A 24,623-nucleotide genomic window follows, 5' to 3' on the forward strand; every position below is an offset into this window, starting at 1 on the left:
CAAAGAGCAATGGGAGAATCTTATCAGGGACTTGCTATTTGCTATGAATCACTTTACTTCTGGAAACTGAAAAACTGAAAATTTAACTTATTGATCAAACTCTGATATTATATGTCTCCCTATTTCTTACCTTTTCTCTCTTAGAGAATTTATCTAGCTAGGTGTGGTGGTGCCTGCCTGTAATCTCAGTGATTTGGGAGACTGAGACAGGAGGATCAGGATTTCAAATCCAGCCTCAGCAACTCAGAAAGGCCCTAAGTAGCTCAGCTCTTTCTCTAAAAAAAATAAAAGGTTGGGGATGTGACTCAGTAGTTAAACTCCCCTGGATTCCATCCCTGGTACCAAAAAAAAAAAAAAAAAAAAAAAAAAAGAAAAGAATTTATTTATGGTACCATATTATTATAACAGTTTGACATATATATTTTGGTAATAGTCAATATGCCCTGAAAGTGATTAATAGTTGATCCCTGCCAAAGCAGACAATAATTTGAATAATTTAAGAATTCTAATACTGACACATGTCATCAGATCTATACAGAATTGATTTCCTATTAGTTTTATGACAATACTGTGGGCAAATCCTATTTTTCCTCCTACTTCCTTCTCAAAAGGGTGGGGATCGACTTGTGCAAAGCTTTTCCTGCTGATTTCTTTAGAATACTGAATGGCAAGAAGAATGAAGTGACTTTGGAATTTCTGAAATGATCATCCATGTGTACAAAAATAATGCCAAATCGGTATCATGATTCAGCTCTCAAGTATAGTGTAGCTACTCCATGTGGTGTAAACACAGATCCCAGTGACTTGAGACAGATGTTTCTGGAACAATGTTATTAAGTTCCTTCAAACGTTTTGGAAGGGTATTTATTTTAATCACTGTAATCATAACAGGAATGTGTGTAGGTGCTTAAAATAATATAAATGCCACCTATATGAGGTAAGTCGCTGAGTAGTGAAAATGTTTTCCCAAACTGCAAATAGTCAGGATAACAGATATGTTTCATTTTGAAAACTTGGGTTGCTTTTATATCAAAGAATAATTTAGTGGTGACAGTAAAAACACATTAGACTTTAAATATAAGGGTCTAAGGTTGAAGATAGTTAATACCATCTATGAAGTACCTGAATACATATATGAATTTTGGACCTGGCTATGAGCTATTAGGAAAAAGCATAAAACAGGTGCAAATATTAGTAATCTGAAGATGAGCCATAGATTGAATACTTACATTTAAAGGCTTCTAGAAGTTTTAGCATCTAAAAATGTAGGATCATTCAAGACAAAACTCTGTAGGGAGTCAATCCACCTTGGGCAAGGCATGAATTGAGCAGGAGTACCAGGGAACCATGATCCTAGGCCTGTGAATATCATTCAGGTGTTAGACTTGTGGACTCCAACCTGTGAAACTTCCTTCTTTCTCAAGACTGTGTTCCTTCTGGTTACATGGCTTGTCGACTGTACACACCTCCTAAATTCTCACTTGCTTTCTAGGAAAGACTAGAAGATGAGACTAAAGTTTAAGCTTGAGTGATTTGGAAAATGTGGAGGGAAAAATATAGCTGTGCTGTAAGAAAACTTATTCAGGTGGGAATGTGCCCTAGTTTTGTTTTCAGACACGTATTAGAATTAATACAGGATGCTCTGGTATGTCCTGGACACAGGGAACTAAAGCCTGAATGAAAATTTGCATTGGACATTATGAAATCTGGACTGACTTAGGTACAGATGAGAACTTAAGTATTAGAAATCAATACATTCCTAATAATGAGAATATAGAGAAGGAATAGCTGAAAATGGAACATTAAGCCCTATTAACCGTCTAGTTATGTTTGGAGATTTCATTATACCTGAATGGAAATTGGAGGTTATATGTTACTTTACTCAAAAGACATAACCTGTTTTGTTAGTTAAGCTCTACACTAAGTCAGGAAATACAATCTTCTCCATGGTTTCCCTATTCTGCTTTGTCTATTTAGAAATCCCTATTTGTCTATTGGGAAATGTGGAAATAGGAAGAACAGAAGTCGTGGGGTTTAGAGATGGGGGAATATGTATTTTCTCTTCTTCTTGTATCCCATCCTCATACTCTTTCTTCTATTTTTAGACCTGGAGTGAATTCTCATTGTATTCGTATGTGGAGGTCCAATTGTGTCAGAGTAGTAAGGGACTTAGTGGATAGTTTAGGTCCCTATTTCTTTTTCTTTCCATTTTTTTCAATCTGATGACTGAAGATAGTACCACTTCTGCTTCATAGGAACCTAGTGAGAACTAATGAGAACAACTTGGGGAGGCCCAGGGGATGCATATCTATGGATATTTCACAGTACACTCAGGCAGCTTATTGTCTTTAGTTCCAGTAAAAATAGCCCATTGGGGATAAGTTCAAAGTCTGTGGAATCTGGTGTTAATACAACGAGACTCTTGCTGTTGCAAAGGAATATGCTTCTGAACTCTCTAGAAGCCAGATGTTTTTTGAATATGGTAATGATGATAATGAAGCTAATAATTATAAATAATAATTTTGGGGGTTAGAAATTTGTCTTTTTGATGATATAATTGCTCTCATACTAGTCTCCTAAATAATTAGAATGGACTGCTTCTTTCGTTGGGAAAGAGGCAATGGTCTGATAAGAACACCTGTATTGGAGGTGTGTATCTCCATTTCATCCTCTCTTGGTTGCAATCACTGTGCCATTCTCTTTGCTCTGAAGTGGATTGATTTCCCAAAGGAGGATTTCACAGTAGACCTTGGATCCAAAGAGAAACTGGCAATGGGTAAAGTTTCTGTTGTAACTTACACTGAAATCCCAGCACAACCCTCTGGGAAAGGTTGTACCACATGAGAGAATACAGTGACCCACAGGGACATTTCAAAAAATTGGACCACTCTGATATAACAAAGCCTCGTCAATCCTGCAATCAGTGGCCATTTAAAAAGAACAAGTGGACAATTTAGACTGCCACTCAAAGGCTAAAATACTAAGGAGATGATTTTAGATCTGTAATGTCTCCCAGTAAGTTATATAATAATAACTTAAGGATATCTACTTCAGAATGTACTTTTTTTTTTTTTTTCATGTCTCTTGGGAAGACTATAGTGAATCAAGAATTACAGTTATTGATAAAGTACTGACAAAGTTCGGCATCTAGAGTGACATCTGTGTTTTGTTCCTTTCATTCAAGTATGCTCCACTGACAAAGTGACTTTTGGTGATGAAGGATAAGTCATGGGAAACAGGAAGAGCCTGAGCTTACCAGTCAGTTCTGGATTTAAATTCCCACTTAGCCACTTTCTGGTTTAGTGGCCTTGTGTCAAACATTTAATCTGATTTTTGTTTATTTGAATTTTTTGATGTGTAAAAGAAGGAATAATAATGACTACTTAATGAGGTTTGGACAGATGAACTAAATGATTATAGTAGAAAGTGTGTATCTCTACTTGAAGATACAAAAATTTGTATGACATCGTTGTGTGCTTTCTTCCCCCTTTTCGAACCTCAGTATCTGAAAAATTCAAGAAAAAGAGCTAGTGTCAATGTTTGTTTGAATAGCTGCAACACTATGCAGCAAACACACTGATTTTAGATGACTTGCTCTTCCAAAAAGGTAATGGAAAGATATGAAACATTAAGAAGTCTCATCATACATAGTTAGTTTGCACACTGAGTTTTGAGTTTTCCACCATAGGAAATATCCTGACATTTAGGATTTTTGAAAGAGCCATGCAGATTCCCTGTCAATGTGCAGGAAGATACCTGGATATAGCACCTTGCACAGTGCCACTCTGTAGAAGTCTTCTTCCTCCTAGTCCCTGATCCTTCTCTGATCCACTCAAACTGATTATGTTTCATATTCTGGAAAGAACATTTCTTTTTGTAGTAATTCCTGTATGTTATTATTTAGATCATCTATGGCAAGGTGTTTGTTCTGTCAAGAACTTCTTCAAGAAAGGTGAAAAATAAGGGAACCCATCCTGCTGTCCCTTCTTTGTAGTCACATGTATTTTTGTTTCATTCTCTAACCTGTGTATTTTTCTATTTCTTTACCTTCTATCATGAATCAAATAGTGAACTGAGGGAGCAAAATTCCACTTCATATGGTTTAGATAAGTCCTCCTTATTTTCACTGTAGGTAGAAATTCTCCAGTAATGAGACAGCCTGGTCTTACATGGATACCCAAACCTGTGCCCATACTCATACCATATCCTTACCTGTCCCTATGTTCACACCTATACCTAGATGGTTGTTTTGTTGTTGGGAGAATGCTGTAGGAATATAAAATATAATAGAAAAATATTGAAAACTAGTCAAGGCATCCACCTGTTTTTCTTATTTTATTGCTAACTTACGTAATTGATCTTTACCTTTCTCGGGCCCAGCTTGCCTTGCTGGTTCTATTGTGGGTCTCAAATGCTGGTCTCTGGATTTGGACTTTATTAGGACATAGGTTTGAAATCATTTTTTTTTTTTGTGAGACTTCTTTTTGTCTTCTGAATGTCTAGGGTTGAACTCAAGAAACCAGATTAACAAAGTCCTTAGATTATTCTGTTGAATATGTAGGTCTAGGACCCAGTGGGGTCTTTTCAGTTCTTTCCTCTGTGCAAATACTAATCTCCATAAGGTTATCATTTCCAACTAGTCCATTATGTATCATGGAGGTGGTTATTCCTCAGGCTGCCAAGGGAGGACAGAGACCTGGTAGACCATTTTTAGAGGTCATTCAGGAAATCTGGGCTACAGAAGGAGCTTAGTAAAAAACAATTTTGTGAATCAAGTAATTTGATTTCATTGTTGGCTAGACTTCTTTCTTTGGGTGGCCTCCAAATTTCTCAGATATCAATTCTTCCTCAATTCTTAAGAGAGAGAAATTAACTTTAAAAAATTATTGCTTGAAGTTCTTCCAAATATGTAAATAACAATAGTGCATTGAGGCCTTCAAAACCGATCTTAGCACACCTATTAATGATACAGGGTATAGACTAGATTTAACCTTTTTTCCCAACTACATATACATGTGCACAATTGCTTTTCAATTGCTTTTGGTTGGAACTGATGTGTTTAATTGATTTAGGGAACAGATTCAATCCTATTAATTTTGACATACTTAAAGTATTGATTTTGTAAGCTCTCAAAAAGGAAGGAAGAAGTATTCATTATAGAATACTTAGGGAGTATAGAAAATTCAGGAGAAAAATAGAAATTACCCATAATACCAGTACTTTAGAAACAATACCTAATATTTTGATGCACATATTTTTCTAGTTATACACTTATACAAAATAAATATTTGAGCTATCTAAGTATATAATTTTAATGCTGCTGTCTTGTTTAACCTTTTTTATTGAATGTTATTTAATTTCTCTAAAACAAACATAAATTTAATGGTTGTAATACTATTTCCACAATCCGAATAGACCATAATATAGTCAATTACTTTCTCATTGCTTATATTTAGATTTCTTCTTACTTATTGTTATACTCATGTTGTAATGAACTTTTTAGAAATAGTCTTTGTTTGAATTTGTTTTCCTTACATTTTCTACTAAATAAGAATTACTGAGTTAGTCTGAGTTTTTAAAGATTGTTGATATTACTATAAAGTATTTTTTCAAAAATAAAAACAGGACTCTCAGAATATCAAGTTTTCATAATACTCTTCTCTGAATAAAGTTCTTATCATTAAATAGAATCTTTGCCAATTGAAACTCTTGTTTTTTACAACTTGCATTTCTTTAAAAGTTATTGAAGTTTTTTTTCACAGTTTTTTTTAACAAATTGTGTTTCTCCTACTGTAAATTCTTTTTCCTCTTTTTTGATTAAACTGATTGATTGATTCATGAATGCTTTCTATATATTAATCATATTGGCTTTTAAGCTCATATTGTTGGCAAGTATTTTCTGGCTGGTCGATAGATGATTTATTTGTGATAATAACAACATTTAATGTTATGTTACTATATTATATGTAAAGACTTATCTATGGTTAAAAAAAAGTTTGAAAATTCAGATAGTATAGGTTTTTGGAACATCTGAAATATGCTGTGTGATGTACATGAATTGACTTTTTACAGGCAAACACCTCCTAATGCTACAAGAGGGTTCGTGGGTGGTCTCACTTTCTTCCCATTGGCCTGGTGAGATGAATGTGGAGTAAGGACAAGTTGCCTTTGCATGTCAGGCATTGTTTTGTGTGTCTTTTTTTACAGGGAAAGAGAAAGAGACATCATATTGCTCTTCTGACTATGAATCCAACAAAATCCTAATTCCTGGGTCCCATCACAAGCCCACCAAATCAGAATCTCTGGTTTCCAGGTCTCTGAGAACTTGAAATCTGCATTTTAATAAGTGCCTGTGGTGATTTTTAATGCCAGGGAGTTCAGATGCTCTGTGGTGAATTTTATTGCACACAAATAGCTTCTTGATTTTCTTCCCCTCAGTGGCCAGGTACTCAATTTGCATTGTATTTGATTGTACTCTTATATGTGGGTTCATAACAGGTTTTTAGTGTGTGCCATGAATCTGAAGCCAAAGTTAAACTCATTCAAGGCCGGAGATCACTTTGCATAATGCTGCAAAAGCAGCTGACTCACAGAGATTTTGAGACATGTAATATTTAAAAAATATAAGCCTGTTCTTTGTATTAGGAGATGGAGGCACAAAGTTTCAAAGTCTTTCAAAGTTGGTCCAGTTTCATGGTTTTTGATTTGTTGCTTCTTTTGAAGTGAATGATGAACTTTGATACTACTCTAGTGATATTTTAAACTATTTTTGTAAGACATTTCAAAGGTGTTCCTTTTGTAGCAAGAAGATGTGAAACAATAAATTAGAATTTTATTCTGCTTAATTCAGCAAGAATTCTTTGAGAATGATAATAGAGAATCAAAAAATTCTTGCTTTAATATACAGTGTGCCTAGCTCTATGGCTGAAACAGTGTATCTGTTACCATCACACAGAACACAGTCCTTATCCTTGATTATTATATTTTACTTGCACATAATTTATGGTGCTGTTGTGTATGTAATTTTATTCTCTATAATTATCTGTAATATAATTATATTTCTGGAATATTTGCCTTGTTCTTGTGTGCTTTAGTAGCACAGTTGCTGATATATATTTGTGAATAATTTTATATTCTTTTTGAAGCATATTTACACACATTGTTTAAGGGGACCCTCAAGAACTCAGTATAATATCAATAGATTTCTTTACTGAGTGTGCATGAATTCGGAGCTCCACAGGGATTTTATTCCTGAATTTTCTTGACAACGGGATAGGATAGGCTGTGATATTATCCCATTTACTGTGTGTGAAGAAAAAGCTGAACAAAGTTAGGTTTGTTCAGGAGGCTGCAGCATAACTCAGGAACCCACAGTTTGTCTTAAGCACCTAAGTCTTCACCATTAAGCTCACTGATTTCCCCGCGGCATAGGTAGTGGTAAAACAGCTGGACAGAGGAAGTTCTTGTCAAATTACTTGCATTGCTCAGTTAGAGGGAGCATTTTTCAGAACTAGCTCAGCAGTGCTCATAATACTTTCTGTGCCTAAATATAGGCCCTGGATAGTGGTGAAACAATGATAAAACTTAATATCTCCAAAAACACACAATATATTGCCTTCTTTTACTAGAAGGCATCAGGTATCACAGCTACTACATATGCAAAGCAAAAACTGCAAAACAAAAATTGGACAATTTTGATAGGCATGTTTAAGATTATATCAAGTGGAGAAAACAAAAATAATGAGTAGAAGAAATGAACAATATAATCAACACAATCTTATTAATAGCCGCATACAGAATCTTACGTCCTTCAAAGAGATCATATGATTTTTAAATCTCTGGGATATTCACAAAAATTGGTCATGCGCCTAGCCAAATGGAAACTTAAAACCAAAATAAAGATTTCACAGTTCATATTCTCCAGTAGCCATGTAGCTCAGAACTTAGGAACATAGTAAAAATTATACTCAGATGAAAGTTAATGCTTTAATTGCCATCATTAAATGATGACAAAAAATGAGGGTAACTTGTACTCACCCTGGGAATTTAAGTACCATCATATAAGCTAGAATGCATTAAATATAAAATCTGAATGTTTGGAAATAAAAAATAAGTGAAAAAGACAGTAAGGATATCTGGAATATGGCTATTTGAAAAGAATAATAAAATGGATAGATCTTTCATAAGCCTGATTTAAGGGAAAAAAAGAGAAGGTGCAAACTATCAAAAAAGTAGAAAGGAGTGAAAAATTCCAGGTGTGTAAGAGATTAAAAGGCATAAGAAAAAACTTCATGAAGTTTTCTGGTATCATGTTATCATGTTATCACTTGATAACACGGAGGAAATGGATGTTATGATAAATGTAAATCACTAAAATTGATCCAAAATGCTATAGAAAATAAAAACTGAATTATGTTATGTGCATGTATGAATATGTCACAATGAATCCTTCTATTACATGTAAGTATAATGCAATAATAAAAAATTTAAAAAGTTATATAACATACAAATAAACTGTTAAAGTTTTTTTTTTAAAAGAGAAAATACTGGAGAGGTGAATAAAAATAAGCCATTAGAGAAATTAATAGGGGCAGATGGCTCTGTGCTGTGTTTGATTAAATCCTAAGAGATTATGCAATCCATGTATTTAAATTATTCCAGATCATAGCAAAAGATGTAAATCTCCTCACATATTTCATAAAACCAACATAATCTTAACACAATTAGTGTAGTGCAGATAAAATGCTATAGTCCAATTTTCATGAATATAGCAGCAAAATTCAAATTAAAATACAATGAAACTAAATGTAGAATGGTATCAAAAATATAAACTAAAACACATTATTACTATGTAGCATTAACTCAAGGAATGCAAGACTGAACCAGGAAAATTATTATTTTGATTTTATATGTTGAAGGAGAAAAATCATGTTTTTTTTTACCAATAAATCTAAAATGCTTAAGAAGTATTTGCTAAAACTTGTGCATTTCTTTTTTACTTTAAAAATTTTTATTTATTTATTTTTTGTTCTAATTAGTTACATATGACAGTAGAATGCATTTATACATTTTGATAGATCATACATAAATGAAGTATAATCTCTCATTTTTCTGATTATATGAATTGCAGGATTACATCAATCATATATGTACATGAGGTAATAATGACTGTTTCACTCTACTATCATTCCTACCTCCATACCCCTTCCCCTCTGTTCATTCCCCTCTGTTCTTCCCTATTTCTTCTCCTCCTTACTGTGAATTAGCATACACATATAAGAGAAAACATTTGGCTGTGGTTTTTTGGGTTTGGTTTATTTCAATCAGCATGATATTCTCTAACTCCATCCATATACCAGCAAATACCAGAATTTCATTCTTCTTTAAAGTTGAGTAATATTCCATCATATATATATATATATATATATATACCACATTATATATATATATTCCATTATATATATATATTATATATGCTATATATAATATATATATAACACTATATATATATATATAATACTATATATATATAACACGTTTTCTTTATCCATTCTTCTATTGAAGGACATCTAGATTGGTTTCATAGTTTAGCTATTGTGAATTGAACTGTTATAAACATTGATGTGGCTGTGACAATGTAGTATGTTGATTTTAAGTCCTCTGGGTATAAACTGAGGAGTGGGATAACTGAGTCAAATGGTGGTTCCATTCCAAGTTTTCTGAGGAATCTCCATATTGCTTTCCATAATGGTTGCACCAATTTGCAATGCATTTCTAATAGCTAGGCAAAACAGAAAAAGAAATAAATTATTTACTTATGATTAAAACCTAACAAAGCCAACAGTAAACAATTAAAATCATATATGCTAACCACTCCATAAAATGAAAACAATATAGTAAAACTTACCCTCAACAAGAAAATCAAATAATTGGAATAAATTTATAAAAGAAGAGGTAAAATTACATCTTATTGTAGATTTTTTATTATTATGTATCTGAGAAACCTAAAGAATTCCATCATTATCAGGTAGAAGCAAGAAGAAAATGCAATGAATTGATGGGTGTGTTAGTCATCTTTCCATCACCATGACAAATGCCTGAATCATCTACTTATAAAGAGAAAAGTTTTAATTTTCCTCACAATTTGGAGGTTTCAGTTCATGGTCAGTTGACTTCATTGCATGTGGGCCTGTGGCAAAGCAGCACATCATTGTGGAAGTACATGATGGAGCAAAAACATTGACTTCATGACCAGGAAGTGAAAGAGAAGAAAAGGAAGGGACTGGGCCCCACTGTGCCCTTCATGGGCACAACCCAAAGACCTGAAGACCTCCCATTTGGCTCCATATCTTGGAGATTCCATCACTTCCCAAGATGCCACACTGAGAACCAAGTCTTTATCACATGGACCTTTGGGGGAAACAATATCCAAAGTAGCAATTGTTTATATTGTATATCAAAGAATCTAAGATCTCATAATTTTTAAGACACCAATTATACTGAAGATGTCACCAGTATAGGATATATCTCACTTTCAATGATGTTAAAATGTATCTCAGAGTCAATGAAATAAGATAAATATAAAACATAGTTTTTCTGTAAGTAATAACCATATTCACTATGGTGATGAAACTATGAAATACTTAGGAATAATTTTATTCCCCAAATACAGAACCTATGAAAAAATCCCAAATTGTCATAGTGGGACAGAATTCAAGACATCTTAGTTTTAGTTGAGAAAAGTTGAAGTTGTGAAAAATCTGTCCTTGAAAATCAATATATAAATTCAACAGAATGCTAATTAAAAGCTATGAATGTACTTGGAGGGAGCAAATCGACAATATGATTTTAAAAATCCCCTTGAAGAATAACTATTTAGCATACCTACTAAAATTAAGAAAGCAAAACAAAACAAACAAACAAACAAACAAAAACAAACAAAAATTAAGAAAGCATGAATTGTGAGGAAAGATTAAATATGGTGTATAAAAAAATTCTACAAAGACACCATAATCCAAATGGGGAGAAAACTAACATAGAAATCAACAAGTTGAAAAGGGGCATTAAAAAGGCATCCTATTTTAAAATTCAATGAGGAAAATGTGGTTTGTTCATCATGGTGGTGATAGAACTGACTCTCCAACCAGAAGAAAATAAAATCAGACCCTTATCTTTCATCATATGAATCCCACATAGATTAAATCATTATTTATCAAAAATAGCATAATGAAACACAGGTGATAAGTGAACATCAATGTTTGAAAAAATCTTTGCAACATAAAAGATAGTTAAAGTACTATTACAAAGTATACAGAGCTTGCAAATTAATAAGTCAAACGCAACACAGTGAAATGGAGCAAGGTCTTGAATAGAAAATTTAGGAAGAGGCAAGTTCAGTTGTGCAACAAATATAACCACCAAATGTTTTTGTAAGTCAGGGAAATATGAATTAAAAGAAAAATGAAATTACTCATCAGTTTGAAAGTTAATAAAGGAAGATTACACCCACCATAAGTGGGAATTTGGAGAAAAGATATTTTCATGCAAGGTTAGGGAAGCAACCTACCTATATATTTTAAAGTAAAAACACTTAAAAACAAAATTTAATTTTTAAAAATTTAAATAAAAATAGACTGTTTGACTCAGAAGTTACATTCCTGTGATTTTGGAACATAAAAATAAAAGTGCAGGTACTCAGTGATGTTTATTGCAGATCAGTTCCTAGAGGCACAATATTGAAAAACCAAGTGAAGAACCAATGTTGAACAAGAACATGAGAAAAATGGGGGTGGGGGGGAACCAACAACCAAGAATAAAGCAACAACACACAAAACACTCTAAGAGCTTGGAATTAAATGCTGTGATAGATGATACCATTATAGGGTTGGAATAAGTACAGAGTTAGAAGAAAACTTATGGAAACTACCAGAATCTACACTTGGAGATACTAGTTAAGAGCTCATTTTAATTTCCTGGGAAGAAACTGGAGGCTGATTTCACAACCCACACTCTCATCTTTACTTTTATTTTTTTTTAAAATATTTTTTAGTTTTAGATGGACACAATATTTTTTAATTTTATTTTTATGTGGTGCTGAGGATTGAACCCAGTGCCACACACGTGGGAGGCAAGTGCTCTACCACTGAGCTACAGATCCAGCCCTGATCTGTACTTTTAGTTGTACATGTTTGAATGATAAATGTTCTGGAGGTTACTAATTATATTTTAAAATGTGATGATTCCTTAGTTTACCTGTCAATTCAGAGGCTGTCTTAAATTGGTAAGAAGAAATGAAGATGATTTTTCTCTCATCTTATTGCTATGATCATGGGGGATCAAATCTTATTTTGTAAATTCTCTGTTCTCTAGACAGGAGAGTGAATGTATTTTGTTACTGTTTTTTATTCTATGCCTTGCTCATAGTTAGAATTCGATAGTTTGCTGAACAGGATTGAATTCCACTTTTTTAAAGTGAACTTTCCAATTGAGATAGTCACCAAAGACTGAAAACAGGAATTCCCAGTTCCAAGGACACTGACTAACATTCCTCCTGATGCAGAAGATAGACTATTATTTAAGTTCCAAAAGGATCTGCAAAATGCAGACCTTCAGTCGCAGCGAATACCAGCTTCACCTTTACTCAAGTGTGTGTTTGGCCAGTAACAGGTGATTAAACCCATCATGGTATTACCTTGTTGACTGGAAGCATTCACCACATTCTCGTGGTTTCTAAGGCAACTGATTAAAGAATTTAAGAACTGAGGCCTCATTTAGGCTGATGCCCTTGGAAAGGTAGGATTTCTTTTTCCAGCAGGCTATACTGGGAGACAAGGCTTATTTGTTTTAATGTTTTCCATTTCTCTACATTTCACAACACAAGGTGCTCAGATACCTTTTTGGTAGAACCTTCTGGAAAATGTTACCAGTATAAATATGTAGAGAGGCTCAGTTTTGCCAATCCAAAAAACACTTGGTGTGATTACTGGTAAATAGAAGGTAATTCAATGAAAACTCTGTTTTTCTTTTAGCCTCATTTTTTATTTACTTATTTTCAACACAAGCTGTAAATGTTCCTATTGATGGTTTTGGGCCAACACCTCTGTGAAGGACTCTCTTTTACAAAATCCATGGTGCTGGATGGGTCCAAGACACACAGGCTTTTCATGCAGTTCTACTGTTCAGCGTTGACCCTCACCGTGATGAACTGCCATTGAGAAATGCAAAGGTTCTCTCTGGAAGGAGCGCTTTTGGTTTACAAAATGGCTTCCAGGGAGACTAAGAGCTTCTAGTGGAGTTAAAGAGGATTTTTTTTTTCTTTTACAAAGCAGTCAGTTTGAGATGCAACCAGCAAATTATTCACATATTTCTACAGAGCTCCAGCCTTGACCGTAGCCTTGCTTTCTCTTTATGGACTCATTACCCAAATCTCTAAAATGAAGCAATTTTTTTTTTCACTAGCTCACTGAAGTATAACAGGAGCATTTCATTACCACATAAAAGTTACTACCTTTGTTCTTTTTTCTTGCAAAAGAAGTATTAAATCTTAACTATCAGATGTAAGCAGCAATGTTTGCTGCTCTTTGATGCAAGAATAATGTTGATTACATTTCCATACATTTTCAGGACAATGATAGTTGTTATGACTTAAATCCCAAGGTAACTTTAAAATGGCAATAAATTCACGTTTGATGGAATGATTTTATCATGTGAGGTTCACACTAGGATGTAAAATCTGAGGTTTTATTTAATTTATCCCTATGTCTTCCATAGTACTGGGCATATAGATAGGCCCTTCATAACTGTTCATTGAATGAATGAATAAGTGTGGTGTCCTGTATTGGGAGCTGGGCCATGGTGAGGAGAATATGATATGCCTGTTGGGAACTGTGGGGACTTGGAACCATAATAATCTATCGAGAAATAAATTAGAGAGACCAACTTAGTGGAAAGCTCTAGGGGACTCCACTTCAGCAGGAAGAACATAATCCAGTTGTTTGGTTTGATTTAAAAAAAAAAAGTCATAGTTATGGTAGTAAGCTACTTCCACCTCACACATGATGCAATTAATCTACATAAAATCTTACAGTGTGAGAAATGAGTTCTTGGAAGTTTAATGACTTTCCTAATATTACATAACTAGTAAGTGGTAGAGTGGAGGTTCAAAATCCTGGCTGCTTTCAAAATCCATGCTCTTTTTTGTAAATGAACACGAATAACAGGTATTGGATATGGGCTTGTGTTTAGTAGGAGGTAGGAGAGTCCAGTGATCAGGCATCCCTAGAATATGTAAGTCAACAGCCTGGATTTCAGGAACTCAGGTATGAACATAATCCCTTAAGACCCAGGGAACCTTTAAGAACAGGTAGCAGAAACCCAGTCTCTGGGTTGGGAATTTTGGTGAAGGGACAGGAGCATTGGGTAAGAGGAAGGCAAGACTCTCATCTCAGAGGAACTGTGTTACCAGATAGCCATAATGATAATGTCTCAGGCATAGGTTGGGTGACTTTTCTAGTACTGCATAACAAATTATCACAACCTTAACTTGCTCACTGTTTTAGTTAAATTTCTTTCACAAATAACAAATACCTGAGACAAATCAACTTACAAAGAAAGAAAGTACATTTTGGTGCACAGTTTTGGAAGATTCAGTCCATGATCATTTGGCCCCATTGCCTGTGGTGAGGCAGCACATCATAGTGGAAATGTGTGGGAGAGCATTAGTGCTTACCTCTTGATCAGAAAGCAAAAGAGAGGAAGAGGAAGGGGATGGGGGTCCACCTAACCCCTTTAAGGGCATGCTCCCAATGACCTGCAGACTTCTCACTGGGACCCGTATCTTACAGGTTCTACCATCTTCCAATTGTGCCACCCTGGGGAATGAGTCTTTAGTACAAGGGACTTCAGGGGACATTTAAGATCCAAACGATAGCAATCACAATAGGCTCACAGTTCTATAGGTCAGCAGTACAGGCAGACTCCACTGGGTTCTTTGCTTAGATATTTTAAGGCCTAAATCAGGGTGTTCATTCCGTGAAGTGCTTATCTGGTGGCTTTGGTGAAGAATCTGCTTCCAGATGCAATCAGTTTGGTGGTAGGACTCAGTTCCCTGTGGGTGTATGACTGAGGGTCCTGTTTTCTTCCTGACTGTTGTCTTGGGAACATTCTCAGCTCCTAGAGGCTGCTCTCAGGTCCTAGCCTCTGTCCTCTCTATTCAGTCATGGAAACCCTCCCTTGCATCAAATGCTTTTCATACTTTGAATCTCTCTGTTTTTCTCTTCTTCAAGGAGTTGATAAAAAGGGCTAAAATGATAGGAACAGTCCCACTCAAATTATGTCCCTATTTGAAGGTAAATGCTTAGTAACTTTAATTACATTGAAAAATTCATTTTTTTCCATGTCAGGTAACAGAATCATGGGCATAATATATCATTCTATTCACAGGCCTAGTGAGTAGGGAGGAAAGTTTTGAAGGGTCGTCTTAGAATTCAGCCTAGCGAGCAAGGACTCTTGGGGAACCGAGTTGCAGTGTATGGTGCTCTTTCAACTTCTTTTGCTTTAGACCAATTAGACCAAACTGTGTACATAGGGCAGCTATGACCAGATCACCAGTCCTGTCCCCAGTCTCTTTTGCAGGCTTACTGGCAAGGTGACTTAGGAGAGCAATGAGAAGGTTGTCCAGGCATTTATATATACAGAGCACATGTGCTTTAGATGTCCTTTAGGAATGGTGTAAAAGGTGTGTGACTACTTTTTGACATTGAGAATTTTGCTGGTGGAAGAGCAGTGTACAATAAGGATGAGGAAGTGTATGTCATCTCAGCCTTCTCTGAAACCTGTACCTGTACTTGGAAAAAAATATATATATTTATATTATATTATATATTACATTATATTATATTATATTATATTATTTATATATATATTTACCTGTTCCCAGTCATCATTTTAATGTTCAGAAATAGGAAGGGACTCTGGGCTGCAGAGTGACTTGGTAGTGGCACTCCCTTAACAATCAGATCCACAACCAGACATCCCAACACTGAGGAATGATAATTTACGAGGTCTTTGCTATTTTTATTTCTTTCTGTGGCAGGAAAGAAAACTCTTTTTTTTTTTTTTTTTTCAGAATAAATTCCCTCCATTTAGGCAGAGAAATTTTGCCAAAGGCAACAACTAAAAATAAAATCTTCCTTTCATGCCTGTATTCCTGGGCTTCCTCACTTAATCAGGAGATTCTACAGGGACAGTGAAGTAGACAATAATCTGAGAATAGTTAAGAATCACTGAGTTCCCAGCTGGTACAGAAACTGCATTGTATTGAGTGCCTGGCTTACCAATTTGTAAAATATGGTTTATAAAGCAGTCTGGATGAGACAATTTAATATTCTTGACAGTATTAAATGTCAGCATCAACTGTTGGGCAGAATTCAGATTTCCTTCCTCCCACCTTCAAAAATGCTTTTTTTGAAAAGACTTAAGCTCTGCATTTTCACTCATAATCAAATGAGATAGATCTGGCTAGTTGGATCCTCAGAATAATTGCTAGACTCTTTAAACAAGGAGCCGTCCCCAATTAACCTGTAAGAAATGTCAGGCCTGATTCTCAGAGTGGACAGAGAGCTATGGGGATAGTTCACACACTTCATTTGCATGTCTGACAGGAAGAACTTGGGTTGCTTCTCTCTTAACCCTGTTATTTAACTTCCATCAGAGACCAACAAATGGATATGATAAACCTTTCTTTCTTTCTTTCTTTCTTTCTTTCTTTCATTCTCTTTCTTTCTTTCTTTCTTTCTTTCTTTCTTTCATTTTCTTTCTTTCTTTCTTTCTTTCTTTCTTTCTTTCTTTCTTTCTTTCTTTCTTTCATTTTCTTTCTTTCTTTCATTTTCTTCCTTCCTTCCTTCCTTCCTTCCTTCCTTCCTTCCTTCCTTCCTTCCTTCCTTCCTTTCTTTCTTTCTTTCTTTCTTTCTTTCTTTCTTTCTTTCTTTCTTTCTTTCTTTCTTTCTTTCTTCTATTTTGCAAAACTATGTTGATACGAAATCAGCCACATAGTGGTTAAGGACCTCTGGGTTCAATTCCTACAAAAAAAAAAAAAAAAAAAAGGAATTCTGCCTCCGTGGGGCCTTGATCTTACCAAACAAATGTCACTTTGTAATGAATGGTTTAGTCACCCAACTATCCTATAAAATATGTGAAACTTATGCATTTTTATATCAAAAACTAACTGATGTGTTGTGAGCATAATTCAGTTCTTTGACTTTCAATACCAACACCATGTTTTGAAATAATGTTACAGCTTTTAACCTTGTGTTTTGGTTTATTTTGCTTTTGATACATTGAAGAGTTACATCGTCCCTGCCAATGCCTGGCCACCCTCACTATGATCAGTCAACAAAATGCCTGTCAACCCTGTGCCTGAAGGTGTGATGCTGCTCTCTGGGAAGGGCTTGGTGAATATTTCTCTGAGCATCAGGAGGACATAACCCCAAGCTGTGCTCCTGTCCCCTTAACCAGGGACACACAGATGCAAGCGCTCTTTCTGGTCTATGGGTTTTGTAAATGATCTTGGGAGATATCACTGACGTAATTTAGCTCTGCGAGGCTGCTGTAATGAAGTGCCACAGCACTGTAATGTTGGTGGCTCAAAACACGGTACTGCCTCACAGTTCTGGAGGCTACAAATCTGGAATCAAGGGTCGGCAGGGCCAGGCTTCCTCTGGAGCTCTGGGGGGAATCCACACTCTTCTCTTTTTATCTTCTGGTGGTGATGCTAATTCTCGATGTTCCTGTGTTTGCAGGAGCAAGACTCCAAGCTGCTTCTGTCATCATATGGTTTTCTTCTCCCTCTGTCTGTCTCTGTGCCCAGATTTCCCTCTTCTTCTAAGGACAACAGAGATAATGCATGGTGTCCTACCCTGGTAATCTCATTTAGCTTGATTTCTAAATAAGGTCACATTCAAAGGTATGGAGAGTTAGGACTTCATCATGTCTTTTGTGGGGGACACAATTTAACCCAAATGTTCACTTTTTCTACACTTGGTTTTAAAATTAAGCAAGCCTGGAATGGTGAGCAAAAGTAATACAAACTCTCCTTTTGAATAGGAAACCACCCACAGGATCTCTTTAGGATGGGAGCAGGACAAAATTCACCCAGCTTTATTACTTTTTTGGATGAGCCGTACTTGTCTCTATGTTCAGGCTCACTCATTAAGAGCAAAAATAATTTCCTTTAATTCCAATTCTGGAATGTGGAAAAATCAACTTTAGGGAATTATTATGAAAGCCCTGTTTTCTAGAGGAGGCGTGGACAATTTTAAACACAATGATCATACCTATGTTTCAGACATGATAGGTATTTCTTTTCAGCTTATTTAGGGAGTTAGCTGGTAACCCTGTGCCGTCTCCCAGTTCATATGCCTGGGAGAAAGAACAGTCTTTGCATGTATCATCTGGAGGTTGAGGAGCACACATTGTTATTTCTGACTGCCCCATAGGAATATATTTCTGATGCTGTAATCTCTGTCACACCGCTTTCCTCTGAGTTTCTCCAACCTGTACTGGAGTTCTGTCTTTCTGATAGTCCCTCACTATATGGTAAGATGAGTATTATTTATTTTGTTGAGACTATTTACATGTTACTTTTAACTGAATCATTCATCATACTGTAATTCCAATTTTCTTCCTTGATTAATTTCAGTTTTGTTGAATTCAATATTTGCTAAAGTGTTCATTTGCTTAGTTTTCTGTGTACCCATCATGCAGCAATCACCAAACTCTGGTCTAGACCTCTTCTCAGTACCTTCTAAGGCATTAGCAAACTGAAGTCTCATTGTTTTCTGGAAGGATCTCCCCCCACTTCTTCCAAGAGCCCTCCACCCTCTCATTTAGAGCATGGATGGCTGCTCTCTAGATCTGCTGTGTGACCAGCTCCCTGAGACACCCCTACATCTTCACCCTGGGTGTTCCTTTTGCCTCTGGATTCTCTACCTGTCAATTTTTTCACTTACTCCCTCATCTTGGTTAAGTATCTGCTCTAGGATCTTCTTTAGGAACATTGTAGTAAAGGTAAAAAATATGGCCAGTTTACATATCTAATAATTTAGTTATCTCTAATTAAAAGTAGACTGTTTAATCTTCCCTCTCCTTGATTGATAGTGTGGCTAGTTACAAAATTCTGGGTTGGAAGTTGTTTTCCCCTTAATTTTAATGACTTCACTACATTATCTTCTAACTTTCAGTGCTGATAAGAAATCTGATCTCACCTATCATGCTTTCTTTCTGAAAATGGTGTTTCCTCTATGTGTATTCTAAAATTTCATAAAAAAATATATTGGGGGCTTATTGGTACTCTCAGAAAATCCCTGCCTTCGGTTTTAAAAATTTCTTTTTTTTTTGGCTCGAGTAATAATTTTCTTCATACATTTCTCTGTGCTTTCTTCCTTTAACCCCTACTAGTCAAATGTTAGCTTTCCTTAGTTCATAGTCTGGTTTTCCTACCTGTTTCTTTCAGTGTTTCATCTTTTTATCTTTTTTTGCTCAACCTTTTGCATTTCCTCAAGATTGTGTTTTAATACTCTGCTGTGCTTTTCACTTCTTTCTTATATTTTTAATTTCAAAGAACCCTTTTATAATCTCTGATTACGTTCCTTTTTATGACATTCCCAACTAACTCATGGATTAAATATATTAACTATCTGAGGGTACCAAGTATATTTTTTAAGACATTCTTATTCCTTTTATTGTGAGCATTTTCTATGCATTATTTTTTGGTTGTTAATTATTTTGGCCTCTTTTTAAGTTACTGATTTCCTTTAGGTATTGGCTCATCTTATTTCATAAGGCAATGAAAAACTTATTGAAGCCCTGTTTTGGTCAACAGAGCTCACTGACTAGTGGAAAGCTTGACTGTAAAGTCAGTTGAGATTTAGCTGTTCCATTGGGTAAACTCCAAATGCCAGTATCTGTAATTCTTTTAATTGGGCTGAACTGTTTCTTCAGAGAATCCATTTCCCTGATTTGTAACAAATCAGTTTACAAAGAGTTTGATCATTTAGCATGTAGGTTTTCATTTCCTCTTCTTATTTTCCATATGCTGCCTCATGCCTGATCTCAGCTACAACTGGTATTCCTATGTCCAGACTGTGAGGTTCTGTTTCTTAGAGACTAATTCTACTTAATTAAAGAGAAATAGAAACATGGTTTATGAGGGCAAGTAGGGATCCTAATTTCAAGAATCTTTCTGATTTTAATCTTACATCTCACCCACTGCTTGGGTATCTGCTGCCTCAGGACTGTACACGAGTGTGATTGCTTTTCCTCATTTTAACAGAAAAATTTCTCTCTCTCCTTGTTTGGGTTCATCTTTCCATACCCTGCTAAATTAGCACTCTTCTCTCACATTTCCAGATCCCAACATTTTATTGACAACTCTCATCTGCTGTCCTTTTTATTTATTCCTTTTAAAATAATACTTCATTCTCATTTTGTGGTGTTTTTAGAAAAAAAAATAGCTGATAAAAAATTATTTCCAAAACCCTCATGTAAGTCTCACAGGCCTCAGTTTCCTCATCTATAAAATGAATGTATCAAGGTTATCAAATGCCATTTAATAAATCTGAAAGCTGACTGCTGCAGAATCATCTGTAGAACTTGACAGAGCAGATTCTCAGCTCCTTCCCATTTGGAAACATAGGTAGTCAGCCTACTTACATTGGGCGTAAGTCTCTATTCTTCAAAAAAGTATTCCTGGTGTTTTTAAATGGTAACGGGATTTAGGAACTACTGGAACAAAGTCCTCTCTGACTTTTTGGCTCTAAACACTCAGTGTCTATTCCTTGGTTCCTGCCTCTGTTCCCTTAGTGAAGGTATAAAGGACTGATTTGCACTGACCCCTGTGACAATGGGGAATTCCTTCTGATTCCACAGCCCTGTGAAAAGTCTTGTTTAAGCACATTCATAGGCACTAGCTCAAGCTATGGCCTCTTTTTAATTTTTCGATTTTACAAGTTTCTATTTTATTCACATGACTTCTTTAGTTTAAGTTTTCCTGGGACTCGTCTTTTCTACATCCTCTAAATATTAGAGAATACACATAAGTGTACACATGCACACTTGAGACAGAGGTCTTCTTCCCTCACGGAGACTTTCAGAGGCAGCATGGGCTTTAATTCAAAGAGTTGACCATAGTAGTCTTCCCACCAAGAAGCAGAATTCAGACACATTATTTTCTATGTAAAAAAGTGAGAATTTGTGAAATGGTTCATCAAGGATGACACAATTTTTGTAATTATTCAGATGATTTACTTCATCCTCTCCTTAGACTGACTTTGTGTGAACTTTTCAGGTAAACAAACAATGCCATTTTAGGGTATATTTATGCCCATTTTGTACATCTGGATGTTTGGATGTTTCCTTGCATAATGTCTGCCCATTGCCTTGCTTACAGAGTACTTAATAAATATTTGTGAATGTGAGAATGGGCATCTAAACAGCACATTGATAGAAATACAACTTGTTCCTCATCAGTTTAATTCCTTGAAAGTTAAACCCAGGACTTTGGCTTATTGGCAATCAGTATTTTTTTCAAATATTATCTCAGGTCAAAGAGTTTAATGAGATCTTCAAAGACATTAAAATTCCTCTTAGTGATAAAACTCATTCTACCTACCACACCTTGCCCTGATTTCTACTACACTCTATCTTAAAGGTAAGGGGAAGTGGGCAGTGATTAATTTTGGTTATAGTTAGTCAACATCTTACTAATAAGAGGCTGGCTCCTAAGTGTTTATTAAGTATCCACTCTGTTCCTAGCCTGTTCTAGAAAGTGTAAGAGATAAAGAGGTGAAAGAATATGGGACCTTTCTTGGTAGATTTTACAACCTAGCCAGATGTATTTACAATTAAGGAGTTTATAAGCACTGCTCCCCACCAGCCACCCACCTTCCTGTTTATTCAGACACTCCCATGGGCCTTTCCCACTGGTTTCCCTTCCCTGTCACCCATGATTCATCACTTCAGGCTGTGCCTAAGAAGTATGAGCAGTTCTCACTGAGCTGAAAGTCAGTGCAGAAAAAGTTTTTCAGATGAAGACAGTGGATCTAAATCCCATTTCTGTCATTTGTTGAATCTATGACCTTGAGGAAAACTCAGTCAATCTAGAGGAGTCTGTTTCCTCTTTCTTAAAACTAAACTGATGATCCCCATCAGAAATAACTCATAGATAGCATATCATGGGTTATGCGCACGGAAGATGTTTAATATTATTGATTAGAGGCACAACTACTGGAAATGTTAAATGTTAGCAAAGAAGCAAGTAGAAAATGGCTCCAATCCAGGAAATGCTTTTGAAGGTTATTAGGGCAACAAAACACTTGTGTCTGATCATATTTAAGTTGCTCATATTCATATCATTTTTATTAACAGATACTATTATGTTCATTGCTGCCTCCACCTCACATTTCTCACAACCAAAGGAAAAATAATTAGGAAATAATGGAATTCTGCTCAGAGAAAATAACCTATCCTGTCTCTCTGGAACCCCAAAAGTGAGTGAGGCTCTATTTGTTCATTAAACAATTCATTATTTACTGAGTCCATCCTTAAGACTTGGCATGAAGTAGAAGATGTTTGGAATGACTGATTGGGGTTAGAAAGTGGTGAGAAATGAAGCTGTGGAGTTGAGTGGGGGGATCATCTGGGCTTTCTAGGCCGCATTTTAACATTGTAACTTAGGGTAGAGACAAAATATAACATTAAAAAGTGTTAAATAGAGAAAACTTGCCTTTTTATTTTTTTCATTTTGTAAATGATCTGATTGTAGCTGGAAAATGGATGGGAGAAGGCAAGACCAAGGACCGGGCCAATGGTTGGGTGGCTGCTGCTGCAATCCAGGCAAGAGGTGAGACTTGACTTATCTAAGGGGGATGCAGAGAAGTAGAAGCTCTTGATGACTATTAGCAGGCATGGGCCCATAATCATCCCTTGGATGTGCTGAGACCATTTTTTTTTTTTTTTAATTTAAGAGTCTTTTTGGTATTCCTAGAAATGTATTATAATACATATAAAATACAATACCTAATATCCTCAGGGAAGTCTGGGCAGTAATAAAAATATTAATATGTGCACAGTAAAGCAAACAAAGGCTCACAAAAATGAGATACATCAGACTATTAATAATCAGTCACTTCAGAGAAGTGTTACTGCCAAGTGGGTTATGGGAAATCTTTGAGATTTTAGGGTCTTTGGGATGGTGGTAAGTGCTGGCAGTTAACTGATGACTTAAGCAAAAGGTGACTTAAGGTTGATCCTGGGGTGTTTGTTTTGGGAATGAGGTGGATGGTGGCCCCTTTCAGAGAGAGAGGATAAAGCAAGATTGTTTGTACATTCATGGCCATGAGGATGGACTCAGTTAGGGTGTGATCTAGTGGTATTTATGGGATGTTTAGATAAACCTCAAGTAGCAGCATCTCAAGAACTAGGCAATGGTCATCAACACCAGAGCTGAAGGGAGAACATAAAAGATGGTGCCTATGTGTTTCTGGGATTAAGCAAGGGCTCTTGGTGACCTTGGGAAGTATGTAAGTGATGTGGCAAAAAAAAGAAACCTAAATGCAGTGGGTTGGGGAATATAAGGAAGGTAAGAAAATAGAATGAACAAATTTGGATATATCTTTTAAATTCACTGCATATTTATTCTGTCATGCTGGTTAAAATGAGATCCATCTTGCAAGTCAATGAGCATTAGAATTGGTAACTAGTTATACAAAGTCTAAAAAGATAAATAAGTCATATTCCTTGCCTTTAACAATCTGGTACAGAAGACAGACCAAGGGGGAAAAATATGATTAAGTCTCTTAAAAGAACTGTTTTAAAACATTTTAAAATCAGAAGTACACATCTGAATTCCTGTGGAATTTTACAAATACACCCAGGCTTTATCCTTGAACATTTTGATTAATTAGGTCTCAGGTGGAATCAGGAATCTGCAAGCTGAATAAATTCTAAGGTGATTATGATGAGATAGTTCAGGATAGGGAATATAAATTTAGGAAATGGTCATGAAGAGATAAGAATTAAATATAGGAGAGAGTAAGAATGTATGAATGGGAACAAAGGAAATTGAGAGCAGAACTTGCATGTGTCCTGTTCTACATGAAAAGAGAACCTAGAAGGGAATATGAAATAGATATACAAGTCTTTGGGAATTACCAAATGCCACCCAAAAGGAGGTGGCATCCCAGAGAAGGGCTTTGAAAACTATTAAAATATGGGAGGATTATTTTAAAACTAATTTTCACTGTGTTTCTAATGACAAAAATGCTCTAGAGAAGCCCAGTGGAGGAAACAAAAATTTCTAATGGTCTTACATCCATTGATAACTACTTTAGTGAGTATCCTTCCTGTCTTTTGGCAAACATTTTAAGATCCCTTGATGGAAAGACCAGTCATTTATTTAGGTGGACATTAATTTCAGGTCAAAGTGTAGGATGAATGGATTGTTTTTGAATATTACCATGTGGTGACATGACTTTGGAACCTTCCTGGGTGGAGCTATGGCTAGTCTAAAGAGTTATAGTGGAAAGTGTAGATCAGGAGTTGGCAAAGGAGAGTCCTTGGGCTGAATC

Source organism: Sciurus carolinensis, chromosome 4, assembly GCF_902686445.1.
Source record: "Sciurus carolinensis chromosome 4, mSciCar1.2, whole genome shotgun sequence".
Lineage (NCBI taxonomy): Eukaryota > Metazoa > Chordata > Mammalia > Rodentia > Sciuridae > Sciurus > Sciurus carolinensis.